The sequence below is a fragment of the Macaca fascicularis genome, chromosome 2, assembly GCF_037993035.2.
Source record: "Macaca fascicularis isolate 582-1 chromosome 2, T2T-MFA8v1.1".
In the NCBI taxonomy this organism is placed as follows: domain Eukaryota; kingdom Metazoa; phylum Chordata; class Mammalia; order Primates; family Cercopithecidae; genus Macaca; species Macaca fascicularis.
In genome coordinates, this window is record NC_088376.1 from 118634618 (window position 1) to 118653860 (window position 19243).

The window sequence follows — 19243 nt, forward strand, 5'->3', positions numbered from 1 at the left end:
TTGGGAGATAAGGACCCTGGATCGCTGCATTTCCAGGCTAATGCCTGTGAATTAAACCTCGTTTGTGCCCTACCTGAGGTTATATCCTACCTGAGAATACAGACTAGATGCTCTTTAAGATAGGGATAAGTCAATGTGCCATTCTGTGACATCTTTAAAAGACTGTGATTTTTAAGGGAGAAAACAGAATGCCCTTGGGGAATTGGCGAGCCAGTTCATCAGAATAGGTGCTCACTGAGAATTCACATGGATCATTTCACACCTTACTCTTCTACTCTGGCCAACAACTTGTTGCAGTGAGAATATTCCAGACTGAGAACTAGGGGGCTAAGCCAGTATTATTTAAGGCAATCTTTGCTGCAAAATATGGATGCTGAGGTGGCTAGGGAATAGAGGTAGGAGATGGTCTATGCTCATTTGGGAGCAGAAAATTCAAGATTTAATGAAAGCTCAGCCACTGAGTTGCTGTCTGAGCTCAGGATGGTGCCTTCTTATCCGGGATCTTAGTCTCCCCATCTGTAAATTGAGGGAGGTGAACCAGAGTATTTTGGAGGCCCCTCCTACCTTTAACATTCTTTATCCCACTCTCCTGGGAGTGACACTCAAAGCCACATTCACACAATGACTGTACCATGAATAGCTGCTTTTAAAGTCAAAATTCTCTTCTCCGAGAAAGAAATGTCTTTGTTCCTTTCAAGAGCAAGGTCAGTTCGGACCGGCACCCCACAGACCGAATGCTTATGCAAAGCTTATGCCATTTCTGGGAGGCACCTAGGGCAGTCCTGGAAGGGTTGGCTGCTCCTTACTTCCCAGGCACTGCAAGACCCTCAGATAACAGCTTCTCTTATGATAGTCTGGCTCCCACTCCCTATGAAGAAAGTGAGAGGTACAGATGTGCAGAAGCCAACAAATATATATATAAACATCAAAGTTTTCTTTGGAAGGGAATTTCAGAAACTCAAGAAAAGTTAGATCCAAACTTTGGGTTCAGCTCAGGTCTTCCTCCTTAACAAAAGCCCCATTCCCGAAATGCTATCTGAGAAAAAACAATTTCATTCAGGACATCAAGCCGTGAAGTCATCAAGTCTTGAAAAACATCAACCTCCCAGACCACCATCTGTTATGCAAGCTACATCCAATGTACAAGGTTGCTAATTTTTTTGGCCAGAACTTCAAATTCCATGCTTTTAAAAATCAAGATGACAAACAACTTACTTTTACAAAGACGCTGAAACAGCCAAAAACAGTCTGGCTCCCCCTTAGGTCCCAGCAAAGCCACAGCCTTGATGAAAGGCTTAGGTTGTCAAATCACGCCATTGGTGCTCGCTGGGGTTTGGACCCTGTAGCCTACATGACAAGAGCCCTGGTGGTGGGTTGACTTTCCATTGTAAATAAAAGCCATTGGCTTTCCATTGCAAATAAATGCTAGGAATGGTCATTCCCATTCTTGGCTCTTATCTGGCTTGTGCATCTGACTATCTCTGGTAAGGAAAGTTCATGGGAGGGTTTAACAATTCATCAAGAGCAGCTTTTCACAATCTTTATGTTGTCTTCTCCAACATAAAAGTTGGCCATTCCTAAGCATATACTATGCACAGAATTCAAAAATTGTGAGGCTAAGTGTCTACACAAAATGGATTATCTAGAAAGCCAGACAAAGACTGTCATGAGACTGCAGATAGTAATCCAAGCAGGAATGTTTTTCCCTGGTTAGTTTTACAAACGTTGAAGTCAATGTGTTGATATGCCAAGTCAATGTTGTTTGAACCAATTCAGCCAAAAACACACTAAGGCAAGTTGCTAGACTTGAAAGAGTCTTAAGAATTTTCACAATTTTTGCCAAACTACCCCTTACTGAGCATTTTCCAAGCACTGTGAAAAGCAATGACATATAGTGTCTTCAATCTTCATGGTAATTCTGCAGAGTTGATGTTTTAAACCCATTTTACAGTTGAGAAAATTGAGACAGAAAATCTAAGAATCTATCTGAGATCACAGGATTTATATAGGATGAAGCCAGGAACCAATCAAGTCCACACAGATAGGTTCTTTTCCCTATATCCTACAGAAGAGGTCAGTTCTTTTTCTTTTCAGTACAGCTATGGTGAAGATCACCACTCCCTTGTGCCATGTTAATCCCCCAATGCTGAGATCATTGAAGATTGTATTGAAAATGGGAACATTGCCCAAGATGGTAAATACATCTCATCTAGAATGTTATTAAGACAGGCTGGCCCTGGCTGCCTGGAGAACCATACTCACTGTGGCTCTGTGAAGAGTGCAGAAGGTATTGGTTAAGCCAGCCTTGGGACTGGAGAGTAGTGGCATCTGTATTATAGATTTTCTGACTCTGAACTATGGATATTAATACTGTCGGGACCAAAACTCATCTTTCTTTCCCTATCTCATGCCTTGAAAATGCAACACGTTGACTCCGTAACTCATGGCACCAAACTTGACTTCCCCAAAAACTTGACTTCCCCAAAAGGCAGTGAAATGCCTGAGAACAGAAAAAAAGGAATATGAGAAGACAGGACAGATCTTTCATGAAAAAATGAAGAGCTTTGAGTGTCTTTCAAATTATTTCCCATTTTTCCCCTTCTCATTGACAGCAGCTCTGGGTCACCTTTTTCATCCAAATTTTTGTCTACTTCAAGGTTACCCACAGCTTCCCCAACAGCAGACTAGTTACCTCTTGCCTACAGGACAAAAGGAATAGTCAAAACTTCTCTAAGCCTTCTAATGGATTCCACAGCAGCCAATACTTGTCTTCCTTCTGCTTTCTATTTCTACCCAGAAAGCTTCAGGTCTTCCTAAAACAACCACTCTCAGCTTCTACCCCTTAGAGAAGGGAATCCTCTTCAGGGATTCCTCCTGGGCTGTGACCACTGGGATGATTTGCTAGGTCCCATATCTGCTCAAGGCTCCATATCTCTGGTGTTTCACTGCAAGTCCATGAGTCTCCCTTCTCCTGGCCTGCCTTCCTGCCTTCCTGCACCCGCTGTGTTTAATCTGTCCTTCCATCTATCCCTGAACTTCATCAGACCTCGTCTCTGGGGGAGTGGAGGAGTAAGGCTGAAATAACAGGGACTGTGGAGGAGCTGTCTGGGAGGGGGGGCGGCAGCAAAAGCTGTCCACGCGTAAGCAGTCAAATATCTGCACTTGGAGGGAGAGCTGCAGGGAGACAGGGTTACATCAGCCAGTAACATCGAGGGCCAGAGCTTAGACTAATAGGAAGAAATAAAAAAGGGAAATGTTTCGGCCGGACATCAAGAAAAACATCCCGATGAAAAAGGAAGGCTCCCACGTGGGGGATGTCCTCATAAAGATGAGTGAGTGGCCAGGTCACTGCAGCGCTCTCCCCAGCCTGGCTCCAGTGCGGTCACAAACGAGGCCTGGTGGCCTCGGGCGGGATGGAGGCTGGCCTCCCTCCAGTTTCCCTTCCCTTGGAGAAGACCACAGAGGTGGGTCATGCAGATGACGTGGTGTGTGGTCAGCTTCACCCTGTAAGTCTCTCTTGGTTAGAAGAATGAAGGAGGCACTTAAGCTAAATCAAGAGAATGAGAGCTAGGCTGGGGAAGGATTCACCCAGTCCGTAGGATCTGGAGGAGTGTCAGGAGCTGGGGCACCACGGATCTCCTCATTCCTGCCACGCTGTCTCTGCATGCCATTTGCTTCTCTCTACGTCCCTCTTCTCTGGTTCCTCAGAACTGCAGCTTGCATGTCATGGCTGCCCTGGCCACTCTCCCTCTCTCTTTCGAAGCCTTACCTTTCACCACTAATCAACTCCACCTCCCCACGATCCTCAATTCAGATTCTCAAGAACAAGAACCTTGCCTGGCCTATTTCGTCCGTTCAGGGAGGCTGATTCACAGGAGGCCATCCAGGTGATGAGGTGGCTGCTGTTGGTCCCAGTGCTCAGCCCTCATCCAATCAGCCATGGCTGGGGCAGGGCAGCGTGGGACTAAACAGGGCTGCCCAGGCAGGAGAGGCTACTGATGGGGATGAGTGATGTGGGCCTTTAGATACCTCTGGGTCTGTCTGGGACGCTCCCTATTCCCTTCTTCAAGCATGTAAAGTCTTGGCCTCCAAGCTTCAGGTCTTGGCCTCCCAGTTAGAGTTATGCTCCTCCTTGAGCTCCAGGGCCCTGCTGCTTGGGTTGGGCAAGTGCTCGACAGACAGAAAAGGGCTGTCCTCCCACTCACACATGTGGCCCAGTGATGGGCTACTGGGTTTATTAGCCTCAACAACAGCCTTTTATTAGTGACTGATGTGCCATTTGGCCCCCATTCCTTACCTCCCATCCCCATCTCTATCACACCCACCCTTTGTTTCCAGCTGGGAAGAGGCCAAATCCTTCTCCACCTAAGAAGTTCTCCACCTCCCCCACCCCATATCAATGGGGGAAGGTGAGGGGGCAGTCCTTCTAGGAATTGTCCCCTGGGGCATTATTTGTTTTCCTCTTACTGACCAGAGTCACTTAGGATAAATCTGAATTGTGAGTTGTTTGCCAAATGCTGGAACTTTGCTGGATACTCCTTGGAATCCTTGAAGAATTCAGCATAATATCAAACAGCTTAAAGTCAAGAAACCCCTTCTGAGACCCTTACCAAGGAAGGTGGGGAAGGGACAAAATACAACAGTCACTATCATTCCACACAACAACATACAAATCATTACAGCAATAGATGCTGTCTATTACGTGCCAGACACTGTGCTAGGGCTGTTACCTTATCACATCCTCAAACAACAAAGGAAGAATTACGTCTCACAAAGTGTAAATTCCTTGCCCAGGGGTCTTGTGACCAATGTTAGATAAGAGATTTGACATCCATGTTAATCTTTGCTAAAGGTGTCTACTTCTGTGGTTATCATTGTGATGTTTCCATCATGTAATGCAAAATAGCCCCTACTTTCCACATCTATTGAACTGTACCTTCATCTGTATTGCCAGTCATCATTTTTCTGGCTGCGTAAGTGCTTTCTCCAAAAACTTCTCTCCCATCTCATCAATCACCAAACCGTGATGCTTTTATTCTTTAGAATATCTCTGGAAACCAGTGCCCATTCTCCATCCTCACTCCACCATGGCCACATCTCTCTCCTAGATTCTTGCCATAGTTTGCTAATAGAACTCCCTGTGCCAACATACTCCCCATCCATACTCCAAACTCCAAATGGCAACCAGAGAGCTCCTTCTAAGAGGCAAATCCAATTACATTACTCCACTGGGGAGGGATCAGAAGAATGGAGTGGTGAGAAGCAGTGAGTCGCTAGGACACGCAGTGAACACTGATGTCCTACTGCATTTCTGCAGAGCTGCGGAAGGTGTGGGCTGCTGTGCATCGGATCAGGTGGGAATGCATGGGATCAGGTGGAATGGATGGGTCACAGGAGTGTCAGGCATCATAAATGGGAAAGAGTTGAACATCTCAGTAACTGAGGAACAATTTATCCTTTCAGTGAGACTCCCAGGGATAATCTGCTTCCATTGGTGACACTCCAAGAAGCACTCATCAAACCTCTGTCCTCCAGGCAAGAGTTTCTGTGTGTGTCATGTGGAGCGGACAGAGTACACAAACACTGCAAAGAACAGGACAGGAGGAGAGCTAAAAGAGGCAAAGAGAGGATGGCCAGCTGTGCTCATAGCTGCTGTGCCAGGGGGTAACCACTGGGCTGGGTCCTCCTGCCAGGGTTGTGAGAAGCCTGAGTTCTTGGGTGTGGTTCAGAGCATGGCTGGGCTGGACAGCCGGAAGCCTCTGCTGCTAAAGGAACCCAAGGAGCAGGGGAGCTAGAGAGTCCCATTTGGGGGTCTTGGGTCCCATCACCCTGTTTTTGGTGCCTTTCTTAGGGTCCCTGAGCACACACAGGGTTCTCGGTAATGCTGTGAGAAATGAATACATGGATGGAAGGGAGAGCAGAAAGTGAGGGCCCAGTGGCCAGGAGCCAGACAGCATCATCCCAACCTATGCGGTAAGGGATAAGCTAGGAAAAGCTTCAGACTGGGGAGGAGAGTCCGGACATCTGGCTCTGTGGTTAATACAATGAAAAGAAGAATAACGGTGACAGCAGCTACCCAGGAGGCAGGGGCTCTGCTCAGCACTTCCTGGGTCTCTGCATTCTGTCCAGCCTCCCTGCTGGTCCTTCACAGACTAGGCTGGCTTCCACTTCCAGGCCTTTGCCTTTCCTATGCACTTCTCCAGAAGCACTGTGCCCTCAGCCCTGGCAAGACTTTGTTTTAAATCATTTCCCAGTGAGACCCTCCCTAAGCACCCTATTAACTCTGTTCCATGTTGCAGCCCCACCCCTTCTCTGGGATTCATTTTTCTTCAAGTGACCGACATCATTTTCTGACATGCAGCCTCGTTTCCTTTTCTATCAGATTCACTGTCCATCTCCACATTAGAATCTAGGTCCTGTAAGGGCAGGGATTTTGGTCTGTTTCGTTCACTGCTACATCTCCAAGGCCAAGCACAGTGCCAGGCACTAGAAGCTGCCCAATAATGTGTGTTGAATGAATCTTATTTCACCATCATAGTGACACTAATCAAAACTAGGTGTTGAGGCTCCTCCCATTTCATGGATGAGAAAACTGAGGCTCAGTGAGGGTAGGGAACTGTCTATGCACAGACAGCCAGTAAGGAGTGAGGAAGGAAGATGTGTGCAATCCCAGGCGTCTCTGGTACCTGAGAGCTGTCTCCTCCCCACCACTAACCCAGCCACTTACAACTTATGTGGGAAACGAGGAGTTTGGGCTCGATGATTTATTGCCAAGGCTCTCTCTCCCGAGGTCTGAAGCTCAGTTCAAGTCCATAACCATTTCCTCATAGGAGGCGGAGTCGCAGGTGGTTTGGGGCACTTTCTTTGGAACAGAGTTTACGTCCCATTTTTCCCACTCAGCCCTGGGACTTTGGGACAACTTCTCAACATCTCTGAGCCTCCCTTTCTTTCCTTTGCTGGCTGCAAAATGAGAATGGTAATAGCATGTCTCTGTAGGGGCGTTAGCAAGACAGCAGGGGATGCGTGTAAATGGCTTCTTACAGTGCCTGGCACATGGTGCATGTGAGCTGCTGTCTTGGCGCTCTGCTGACGCCCAGGAATGTCCTCGACTTGCCCCAACCCTGCCCACCACCACTGAATCTCCTGGGGTGGGGAAGCACCCCTGGCTCCTTTCATCCTCTAGATCGGCCAGGTCTGGATGGTTCAGCCTCTGGGAGGCGGGGTAGGGCCCAGCGGGCCATGTTTGCAGCCCAGCAAATGTTCCCGGAGCCTTGTTTTTTGTTCTGTTGCTGGGCCATTTGTTTTTATAGCTTATCGTTTCTGCAGGGGGGCTTTGAAAGGCTGCCATTGCTCCAATGGACGTTTCCGGTGCGCCTCCATCAAGCCACATTTAATGAAAACCAGTTTAAGGTCTTCTTTCTCATAAAATGTCTCATTGTTGCTCCGGCAGCTCCTCTTTAGAATAATGAAGATGAACGCTTCCTCCGTGGGGTAGCACACAAAACCCCCAGCCATAGGAGAGCTTTGCTCAGTCCCCAGGAAGTCTGAGAGACCAGGGGAGAAATAAAAAGCTAGTGCAGTTTCTATTAGGGAGGAGGAGAGGTGGGGGCTCAGGAACCCTCAGTGCTGCAAATATAGGGAATGAAGCTCGGGTTCCTCATCCTCTCTGAAGGAATTGTCAAATGAAAGAATTTTGCTGCTGAAGGTGTTTTATAAGCCCCTCAACAAACACTTGAGGTCCAAAGAAGGGAAGCAGCAGACAGCAGAGCTGGACTAGTTGGAGCACAGCTGGGGACACAAGCAGTTTTCCTGGGTCCCCATCCAGACCTCCTTCTGCTCCAGAGGACCCCCATGAGACAGGGCCAGGGGGCCTTCTTCAGGCTGTCAGGTCTAGCCCGGGGTGGAAGATGCCTAATGAGGATCCGGTTGGTCCACAATAGGGGCTGGGGAAGCAGCTGGTGGCCAGTTTCACAGACAGCAGGACGCCTCCTCCAAATAAAAATCACAAGGATTTTAGATGCATGTGTTGAATACCAGGCTGAAGTGACCTGTGGCCCCCACATTCCAGGGGTTACCAGCTGATGTGAATGCCTGTGGGTGAGATCTAGTACTCTCAAAACATGCCACATGGGCAATGCCCTCCATAGCAGTTGTTTGAAAAGGACCTAGTGTTCATCTCCCAGAGATACAGTCATTTTTCTCCTTTCAGATTAAATTTTAATAAATCATTTTGGAATTACTCTACTAATTGACTATTTAGTCAGTTGTTACAGGAGATGTAAATAGTGTGGCTTCATCTGGGTTTTTTGCAAATGAGACATGGCCTTTTCCCCTCTAAATGTGTCTACACAGTTACTCTCAATCTGCCCATTCATTGCCCCATGTGCCGCACTTGCTATCACTTAAGTCCCTATCATCTGGGCTAGAAAACAAGGGCAGGAAAAACCCCCAGCCACATAGACACCTTTCTTGTGAGCCTGACATACGTGTGTCAGCAAGGAACTGAGCGTGGCCAAGGGCTGGGCTGGAGAGAAGGCATCCAAATTCTCTGTCTACTCCAGTTGTGACAATCAAAAGCTGGGTGTCCTTCGATGGGCCATTTGGCTTCTCTGGAACTCAGTTTTTCTACTTTTATAACATGGGTGGCTTAGATGACGGGTCCCAAATGTGCACTGTTTACTTGGGTACCAGGCAGGCTTCGTGGGAGTAGAAGGAATGGTGGCAAATTGGAGAGTTCCTGGGTCAGCTAAAGACACAGTCACCACCTCTCCCTCCAGCCAATGTTGTTTTTCAGAAATGGAGATCTCCAGTGGCCTCCTCCATTTCTCAAAAGAGAAACCCCAAACTTAGACTTTTATGTGAACTACCAAATTCCTACATCTTGGCAACAAAATCAGACATGTAAGACTACTGTGCTATGCAGGTCAAACAAAATGCGTCTGTTGATCTCTAAAGTAACTCCAGTTTTAAAACTCCATGATCCACACTTGTTATAGAAAAAGAGTGTGTATTAAACAGAGAACTGAATTTGGCTACATAAGACAGGAGTTAGAGTCCTGGATTCACCACTTTCTCAAAGAACCTATCATCTTGAGCATCTGATCTGTCTATGAAAGGGTGTTTGCAATACCTGTCCTGTGGTTCCACCAGTAGCCTGTGAGAATGAAATGAGGCCTCTCTTGCAAAAGGCCTCTATGAAGGGTAGAGTACCATGTCCTGGTTATTCTCATTATCCAAAAATTCTTCTCTTCACCACTGGGGACCCTGAAGCCTAAACCTGGAACTAAGCAGCCGTCTCCCAGGCAGCTCTCCCAACACAAAATGCCTGAGACAATATGGAAACCAGATGCGGAGCAAATGCCGCCTTACCTTTTTTTTTTTTTTTTTCCCCTGTGCTTTTGTACGTTTTCAAAGCCTTTCCACATTCATGGGCTCTGATATCAATAAACTCACAGCTGCTCTGCAAGGCTGTTCTATCAGGTATTATTCTATTCCAGATGAGGAAACTGAGGCTCACAGCTAAGAATGATTGGGTCAAGGTGCCAGAGAAAGTACGTGGCACGAGATGGAAGCCCTGTGGCCTAGACTGCTGTCTGCTGGCAGTCCTCTCTGGGTGGCTGCCTGCTTGCAAAAGATGCACTTCTAAATATAGGCTTAAAGCACAGGGCCCTGTCCTCAGCGAGCTCTGCGGCAGCTGAAGCATCCTAGTACATGGTTTTGGTAGTGAGGATGGTAAAAACAGCAACAGCAGCTGCTCCTGGTCACCACCACCACTTTCTCTCTCTCTCTCTCTCTCTCTCTCTCTCTCTCTCTCTCTCTCTCTCTCACAGACACATACACACACACACACACACACACACACACACACACACACACACACACATGAGAGAGGGAGAGAGAGAGAGAGAGAGAGAGAGAGAGAGAGGAAATGCTATGTTAATAGGACACTTCTCTGTGGCTTCTTACTGCACATTGTCTGGACCGTACTCTTTGACAGGACTTCCCACCTGGCCTAGCCTGGTCCTGTGCACCTTTGCCCTTTGCAACCTTCCCTGGGCTCATGCTCCCTGCCTGTCTCCTGAACCTTCTTGCTGTAATACTCACCTCCTTCTCTCCCTCTTCAAGGCCTTTGCACCACCTGTTTCCCCTCAGCTCAAGTGTCACTGTCTCCAGGAAGCCCCCTTCCTGAAGCCTCCATTCTTGGTCATATTCATCTCTCATAAAATCATGGTCCTTTCCTTTAAAGCCCTTATTCCCATTTATGATTGTATGTTTGGGAGTGTGATTATCTCACTTAGTTCCATCTCTTTCACTGAAATGTAAGCTGCTTGAGGGCAGGGCAATCAGCCCTTTGTATTCAATGTCACAACTCCAGCACCAGGGATGATGTGCAGTAACTATTTGTTGAATCAATGCATAAATAAATACGTGAATTAGGTAACATCGATCTCATATAATTATCTCCAAACCCAATGAGATATTATGAACTGTTATTCATAATATGGATTCATAACAATGGATATTATGAATAGTTCCTTGTTGCAGGTGATGGAGAGAAGACTCAGAGTCTGAGAAGGTCAGTGGCTTGCCCCAGGTCACACAGCTAGTAAGAGATGGGGGAAGATTTGACTACAGATCTGGGCTTACTGCAAGCTTCGCCTCCTGGGTTCACACCATTCTCCTGCCTCAGCCTCCCAAGTAGCTGGGACTACAGGCACCCGCCACCACGCCCGGCTAATTTTTTGTATTTTTAGTAGAGGCAGGGTTTCACTGTGTTAGTCAGGATGGTCTCGATCTCCTGACCTTGTGATCTACCCACCTTGGCCTCCCAAAGTGCTGGGATTACAGGCGTGAGCCGCCACGCCTGGCCAGATCATTCTTATTTTAACAGCCCGGCCCAAATTTTCAAACAGATATAATTTAAGAAATAACATGATGAGCCTCTATGTTAGTCATGGTTCTCCAGAGAAACAGAACCAATAGAATATGTGTGTATATATAGATATACACACACACACATACATACACACACATATATATATACACACACACATATCTATATATAGATATAGATACAGATATATACAGAGAGAGAGAGATTTATTTTAAGAAATTGGCAGCTGGGCATGGTGGCTCACACCTGTAATCCCAGCACTTTGGGAGGCAGAGGCAGGTGGATCACCTGAGGTCAGGAGTTCGAGACCAGCCTGGCCAACATGGTAAAACTTTGTCTCTACTAAAAATATAAAAACTAGCCAGGCGTGGTGGTAGGTACCTATAATCCCAGCTACTTGGGAGGCTGAGGAAGGAGAATTGCTTGAACCCAGAAGACAGAGGTTGCAGTGAGCTAACACAGTGCCACTGCACTCCAGCCTTGGAGACAGAGTGAGACTCTGTCTCAAAAAAAAAAAAAAAAAGAGAGAAATTGACTCACATATTTGGAGGTAAGTCCAAAATCTGATGGGGTAGGCTGGCAGGCTAAAGACCCAGGGAAGCATTTAGATTCAAAGGCAGTCCACTGGCAGGGTTCCTCCCTAGTCTCTGTTCAGTGAAGGCCTCAACTGATTGGATGAAGTCCAGCACATTGTGGAGGGTAATCAGCTTTACTCAAAGTCCTCCAATTTAAATGCTAAACTCATCCAAAAAAAAAAAATACCTTCACAGAAACGTCCAGAATAACGTTTGACCAACTATCTGGGCACTGTATCCCAGCCAAGTTGACACATAAAATTAAACATCACAACTTCTATATACCCATCACTCAGATTCATCCATTATCAATGAAGTTGCTACATTTGCTCCAGCTGGCCCCCTTTTTTCTTTTCTTTTTTTTGTTGGTGAAGTGTTTTGAAACATACCCCAGGCTCTATATCGGTCTATCCCAACCTACTTTATAAGTCAAGCTATCCAACTGCAAGGCATGCCCATAGAACCCTGTACCTCCAAGAGCTAGCTCGGTCCTCAGCTCTGAGAAACCTGGCCTCTCAGAGTGCCAGAGAGTGCGGGCCCAATCAGCAGCCCCAAAAGCTGAGGTCCGATTTGTGAGACAATTTCCAAAGTCTCAGAAAGAAGTTTCCTCTATGCCCCAGCCACGTCTGTTTAGAACTTGACCTTGGCCAGGGGTGGGGGTGGGGGCAGGGAACAGGACTTGCACTTTCCACTCCAGTAAAGCTCTCTCCATTTTTCCATGGCCGTACATTGCTTTTATTTTCATGTTGTACCCGCCTGTTCCCCATCCATTTATTGCTTTCTCCTCCTTCTTTCTTCCCTTCTTCCTCCCCCTCATTCTTCCTCCCTGGCTTTGAGGCGTCTGGACTTTTGCACACCAAAGAAAGAAACCTATTTAATCTACCATATTTACAAGCTGCATAAACAAGGTACAGTGAGTGAATCATGGAAAAAATGCACTTTATGTGAAAAAGTTCATTATATGACTTTGTTCTATTAAAACAGCCGGGTGTAACTAACCCCATCCAGAGAATTTGGAAAAAAGGAAAAAAAAAAAAAAGGAGAAAAGAAAGAAACCCCTGAAAATGCCCTGTTGGCATATATATCTTACAATTTCTTTTTTTTTTTTTTGAGACGGAGTCTCACTCTGTCACCCAGGCTGGATGGAGTGCAGTGGCCGGATCTCAGCTCACTGCAAGCTCCGCCTCCTGGGTTCACGCCATTCTCCTGCCTCAGCCTCCCGAGTAGCTGGGACTTCAGGCGCCCGCCACCTCGCCCGGCTAGTTTTTTGTATTTTTTAGTGGAGACGGGGTTTCACCATGTTAGCGCATGTTGGGATGGTCTCGATCTCCTGACCTCGTGATCCGCCCGTCTCGGCCTCCCAAAGTGCTGGGATTACAGGCTTGAGCCACCGCGCCCGGCCTTTTACAATTTCATATTAGCATTCATATAATTTCTGTTGGTTTAAGAACATTTAAATGGAGTTCTCCTCTAGGGAGAAGATATAGGGACTCATTTTCTGTTACTTTCTAATAATCTCCTCCTTAAAAATATATACATATATTTTTAAAAATTGTCCAAATAGATTTAAGGAACTAGGGTTAAAAACCAACCAACCGAATTAGTTCTTTTCTTGAGTTGTTGAGTAATTGGTAATCATTCTTCTACATTACTCTCATTTTGTTTTGTTCTTCTAACTTAATAATTTCTGTGTTGTTATTATGTGGGGCTTCCAGATTTTTATTTTATTTATTTATTTTTTTGAGACGCAGTCTTGCTCTATCACCCAGGGTAAGTGCAGTGGCACAATCTCGGCTCACTTTAACCTCCACCTCCCAGGTTCAAGCGATTCTCCTGCCTCAGCCTCCTGAGTAGCTGGGACTACTACAGGCACACACCACCATGCCCAGCTAACTTTTGTATTTGTAGTACAGACGGGGTTTCACCATATCGGCCATGCTGGTCTTGAACTTCCGATCCTGTGATCCACCCGCCTCGGCCTCCCAAAGTACTGGGATTACAGGCGAGAGCCACTATGTCAGGTCCAGATTTTTCTATTTTTCTTATGATGATAACAATAGCAAGTTATTAAAATGCACCGGCACTATGCTGAACACCCCACATTAATAATTTTATTTAACCTTCACAAGAGCCCCATGAGAACATGGAGGTATCGTGGGGTTAAGGAACTGGCCCGGGCTCACAATTAAGAAATGGCAGCACTGAGGCTTAAACCTCACAGCCAAGCATCGGCATCATTCAAAGTCTAATTTTCTAAGTAAAAAAAGCCAATTGGAAACAATGACTATGTTAATAGTAATAGAATTGACTTTAGGACATGGGAATATGAGTGACTTTTAGTTTCTTCTTTAAATTTTACTAAAATTTCCAAATTTTCCAAGTGAATTATGGAATAGTGCCTTCAGAACTGTTTTATGGAGGAAATAATGTAATCCTGCCTAGGCTTAACTAGGGAAAACTGAATGTCTTTTATGAAGTATCTAAATACATCTGAGAGGAAAGAATACAAATCTCTGCATAACTCGTTGCACATACTGAGGTAAAATGCGGTGTTCTAGGGTGCAGACAACCTGGACTATCTTACCATCCATGAAGCAAGCGCTTTCCCTTTTCTGGGCCTCAGTTGTTCCATCTGTAAAGTGAGAATTATAGACTGAAATGGCTTTAAAAGACTTTTCTGGCTGTAAACTTCTTGGTTTATGAAAAAACCTCTTTGAGGCCAAAGATGGCCTCTTTGTCACCAAATATTCAAAGATACTGCTTTATCAGAGCTGACGACATCCTTAACAAGTAGGAAGGCCTTTCAGGCATTTTCCATCCTTCTATTTTGTCTATTGCTTTCAAGACAGAGGTGCAGAGGGGACCTGAAGGAGTGAGTAGCCAGGCTGAAGCTGGACTCTTAGGAAGTCTGACAAGAGACACAGGCCTGTTTTTAGGAGACACCAAATGGATGATACCCTCTCCTGGGGTGTAGATGGTCTCAGGCTGCTGTGAATGGTCTTTTCCTCTTCTGCAGAAACAGCTTCAAAACCTTCCTTAATGACAAAACAAAGACATTTGCAAACTGCATGGTTCAGAGTCCTCTCTGCTGCTTCCCAGGGGGCTGGGTTCCCATGCATGCGTCCCCCACCCCCTCCCCCCTTCCCCGTGCTGCAGGCTGCCCTTGTTTTAAACCAAGAGTTAGGGCTCAGCCTAGGGCACCGTCAGCCTCATCTCAGAGCACCTGGGTTCTCAAGGCTGGCAAATATCTCTCTTCCCAGGCCCCAAGAGAGGATGCAGCTGCTCTGCCCGCTAAGCTTTCTGCTTACCCCAGCCTCTGGAAAGGAAGGAGGGGGCCTTGGGCTGCCTGTGAGGTGGGGCCCAAAGCCGGCCCAGAGCCCTGGCTCTCAGACAGAAACTTCACCAGCGATTCTGAGGATCCCATTTCCCAGCACCACGCCTAGCCACCTTGGAGAAGTCAGCACCGAGAGCAGTGGAAACAAAATCAAAATGCAGGCACAAATAAGAGGAATAATCCTAATAATCTGAGACATGCTGCCCTTACTAAAGGGACCATAAAGGGCATTTGTTTCTAATTAAACACCAAAACCCTAAACCTTTCAACTCTGCATCCACAACTACTGTAAATGTTTATGAAAAACGGGCAATTCTCGTTTAATTCAAACCATGCCAGAAATGCATTTTCGTTGTCTTGACCGGTGGAGAAACCCTATCAGCCCCAGCTTGAGCACATCTGAGCTCTAAACTGAGAAAGGCAACAGGCCTGCAAGTGAACCTAAGTCCTGAGCAAGACCTGGGTGAGGAAACAGCATCTCCTCATCATGGCCAACTCTCAAATGACACCAGAGTAAATGCCCGGAGTGTCTTCCAGAAAGAGAAATGGGTACCAGGGCTGCCTGCATGTTAGGGGGAGGGTCACAGATGTCTCAGAAATAAATTAGGCTGCCCAGCAAAATGGTTAAAAGCAGAAGTTGTAGAGTCACACAATTTGGTTGGATCAACCTCTTACCACTGGGGTGATGTGGGCAAAATAGTTAAACTTTCTGTCTTGGGTTCTTCAAGAATCATTGTGACAGTGGCTGGGTGCAGTGGCTCACGCCTGTAATCCCAGAACTTTGGGAGGCCAAGGTGGGTGGATCACGAGGTCAGGAGATCGAGACCATCCTGGCTAACATGATGAAATCCCATCTCTACTAAAAATACAAAACAATTAGCCAGGCGTAGTGGCGGGCGCCTGTAGTCCCAGCTACTCGGGAGGCTGAGGCAGGAGAATGGCCTGAACCCGGGAGGCGGAGTTTGCAGTGAGCTGAGATCCCAGTACTGCACTCCAGCCTGGGCGACAGAGTGAGACTCCGTCTCAAAAATAAAAGACAGGCCGGGCGCGGTGGCTTAAGCCTGTAATCCCAGCACTTTGGGAGGCCGAGACGGGCGGATCACAAGGTCAGGAGATCAAGACCATCCTGGCTAATACGGTGAAACCCCGTCTCTACTAAAAACACAAAAAACTAGCCGGGCGAGGTGGCGGGCGCCTGTAGTCCCAGCTACTCGGGAGGCTGAGACAGGAGAATGGCGTAAACCCAGGAGGCGGAGCTTGCAGTGAGCTGAGATCTGGCCACTGCACTCCAGCCCGGGCGACACAGCGAGACTCCATCTCAAAAAAAAAATAAATAAATAAATAAAAATAAAAGACAAATCATTGTGACAATTAAGTGAGATGAAGCCTTTAGTGTGATAGTGAGTGAACCTGCAAGGCCCCTGCCTTCATGAAGCTGATGGGCCAGGCAGAGAAGCAGATTAATCAGCAACCTGTACTCAGCTCTAGAGTGTCTCCAGGTAGCTTTTCCAGTGCCCTCTGTACCTGTGGAGTTGCTGAAATCCTGCGCTGCTCACTCAGAAAACGAGTCACTGAGGCAAGATTTCAGCAGGAAAGAGCAGCCCATTCAATAATTCCAAAGTGACTGTACCCAGGGACTTGAGGAACCTTAAATGCCTATCCCCAAAGCCCCATGACTGAGCTCACAGCACCCAGAGACCATCACAATGAAAAGTACACTGGGCTGTGGAAACTCCCAGGACAGGAGGAAGCTCTGCCCCCTTAATCAGAGGATGGAAGTCCTCCCTTGCAGACAGACATTTCATTTTGGCCGAGAAGGACAGAGCAGGGAAAAAGCCTCCGGGACTCACGTGACTGCATTTCCTAACTCTTCATCCAGCTTTAAAAATCAGGGGATTTCCTTTGCTAGTCTTTGGGGAAGAAGTTTAGGACCTAAAATCTAGGCCAGCGTACCCTTTCTCTCACTGCGTGGATATTTCCACTCTAACGATGTCAACAGCAGCCTTTCAAAAGCGAACAGCTACAGCCTCTCAGTGCCCCACATGGAGTCACATTACTGCCTGCTAGGCACGGGGTTTTGCTCCACAGCCTCCATTCACCTTACTTCCAGGAAGACAGACCAAGTTCCCACCTCCTCCACTTTCTGTCCAGAAGCTCCCACCACCCCGGTAAGCTCCAGACGTAGAGCATATGACTCAACTTGGCCAATCACAGCATCACACTCTCTGGCCCGCAGTGACTCAATCGAATCCAGTGAGATGAGCTGAGAGTTTTGCTGAACTACTGCAGAAAAGGCACCTGCTCTTTGCCTGTGGATCTGAATCTGGAAGGATGATGGCTGGCAGCCATTTGCTACCAGCGGCGCCTGAGGAAGTAACCAACACACGCAGGAGAGGAGAGGCTCAGGGTGGAGACAAATAGCTCCTGACCACATCATCTGGGCCCCTGGGAGCCACCATGCATGAAGGTGGGTCTCAATCTTCTAATTCCACAAGCCAGTAAATCCTTTCATTTGCTTAAGTGATTTTGAGCTGGTTTTTCTTTCACTTGCAAATGAAAGAGTTGAAAAAGGGAAGAGCTGAATAGGGGATAGAGAAGAGGCAAAGGCTATGAGTAAGATCAAACAATTATTTACTGCACGTCTACTACACGCCTGGCACTGTGCTCTGTTCACTATGGGATACCAGACACACACATAGACCTAGAGTTTACAATCTTTTAGGAGAGATGAGACATGAGTTTGAGTGACTGTAATATAAAGAAAAAATATGACAAATGCTGTGAGCAGGGAATAAAAAGTTCTGCTGACACACAAGGAGTGAGACCCTTCTTCTGGCTAAAGGCCAGGAAAAGGATTCATGGAGATGGCTTGTAGCACTGCTTTGAAGAGAGCTGGAATTTGACAAGCAGAATTTGGGGTGGAAAGTGGCAGATGGCCCCCCCAGTGGAGGGGACAGTGTGAGCAAAGGTGAGAGAGACATGTTCTAGAATGGCAGACATCGTGTTGACAGACAAGCACCAGGGGAAACAAAGGGCAGACATCGGGAATGCTGTAGGGTCCTGGCCAGGGCCCTCTCTTCCTTTCAGGGAACCTCTAATGTCTTTGTCTCTATCCTGCAGCCATTCTGGCTGAAGTCCTGCCATCCTGGGTTGCTGAGGGGAGGGGTTTCCACAACAGATATCAGCCTGCAAAAGATTCTAGCTTTTGCTTCTCCTGGTCACCCCTTGGGGAATCCTTTATGTATTAAGTAGTTGCCATGTGAGATCTACTACCACTAAAAGGTAAACAGCTCAGTTAGCACTCTCCAAAGGCTGCTTCTAGCATAAAGCCATGCCACGTGGGCAAAAATCCATCTGGGAAAAGATTGGGAGGAGCACTCCAGTCAAAACCTTACATGGTCTGATCCCTGCCAACCTCTTCTCACTCCATGGCCCCGTCTGCTTTCTGCATTCTCTATGGCTTCCAGCCACAGGACCTTTGCACATGCGGCTCTCTCTGTCTGGAACACCACCTTTTTACCTAAGCAACTCCCACTTATCTTTCAAATCACAACTCAGGTGCCACTTCATCATAGAAGCCTTTGCTCATGGTCCTGTAGGGCTCAAGGCCTCCCAGTACAGGAGTTAAAGACAAAGGTTCCAGAGTCAGAATGCCTGAGTTTGAATTCTGGCTCCAGCGCTTACTAGTTTTATGACCTATCTGTGCCTCTGTTTGCTTATCTGTAATACTGGCTAATTAACGGAGGGGCTTGATAGGGGTAACAGTGTTGGCAGATAACACTGAATGAATATGAGCTATCATCATATGATTTCAGAGCAACTCGTCCTGCCTCTTTGCTTAGTCACAGTTGCAAGTTAATGCATTCATGTGATTCTTTGATTAACATCTGTCTTTGCCAATTGACTAAATGCCGTACTATTAATAGGTAGAACAATGTCTGGTTTTGCCCACCTCTAGCACTTAGTACCCTGCCTGGCACACAATAGATGGCTTAAAAATATTTCAGAAATGCAGGTATGAATAAAAGAATCCAGAAGGGGGAAAATAAGGTCCCAAATATTCTTATATTTACAGAAACTCTGACCTCAAAATGTCACTCTAAATAACCAAGGAGCAAGATCTCAAAAGTTGCAAACATCTGTGGTTTCAAAGATGAAGAAAACAGGTTCCAGAAGATGCTCCAGCCACTGAATTCCTCTTTAGCAATTCATTTCCTGAAAAATGGACATGAGGCTGGAGTAAACGTGGCCAGCCAACCAGATGCAATGCTCTGAAGTTAACAGAAGTTTGTCTGATGTGCATTGAATGACTATAATTCCTTTTCTAGTATCCCTAGCAGTTACAGAGAGGTTTCTGTGAGTGTGACCTTTGGCCCGGATTTTAAATAATACTATGCTTTGCTGCAATGCTGTTTTCTGAGAGTTTACATCTTTGGGGTA

General features: G+C 46.7%; 1 protein-coding gene and 1 long non-coding RNA gene across 18 annotated transcripts in view; one reads left to right on the top strand and one right to left on the bottom strand.

The window, feature by feature from the left end:
- ERC2 (ELKS/RAB6-interacting/CAST family member 2) overlaps nt 1-19243 on the bottom strand; it is a 974891-nt gene that overhangs the window by 33991 nt on the left and 921657 nt on the right. The window lies entirely within an intron of this gene.
- Nucleotides 17071-19207, top strand: LOC141409775 (uncharacterized). The gene is made up of 2 exons (XR_012431825.1): nt 17071-17270; nt 18879-19207. It is a non-coding gene; the product is annotated as an uncharacterized lncRNA (long non-coding RNA).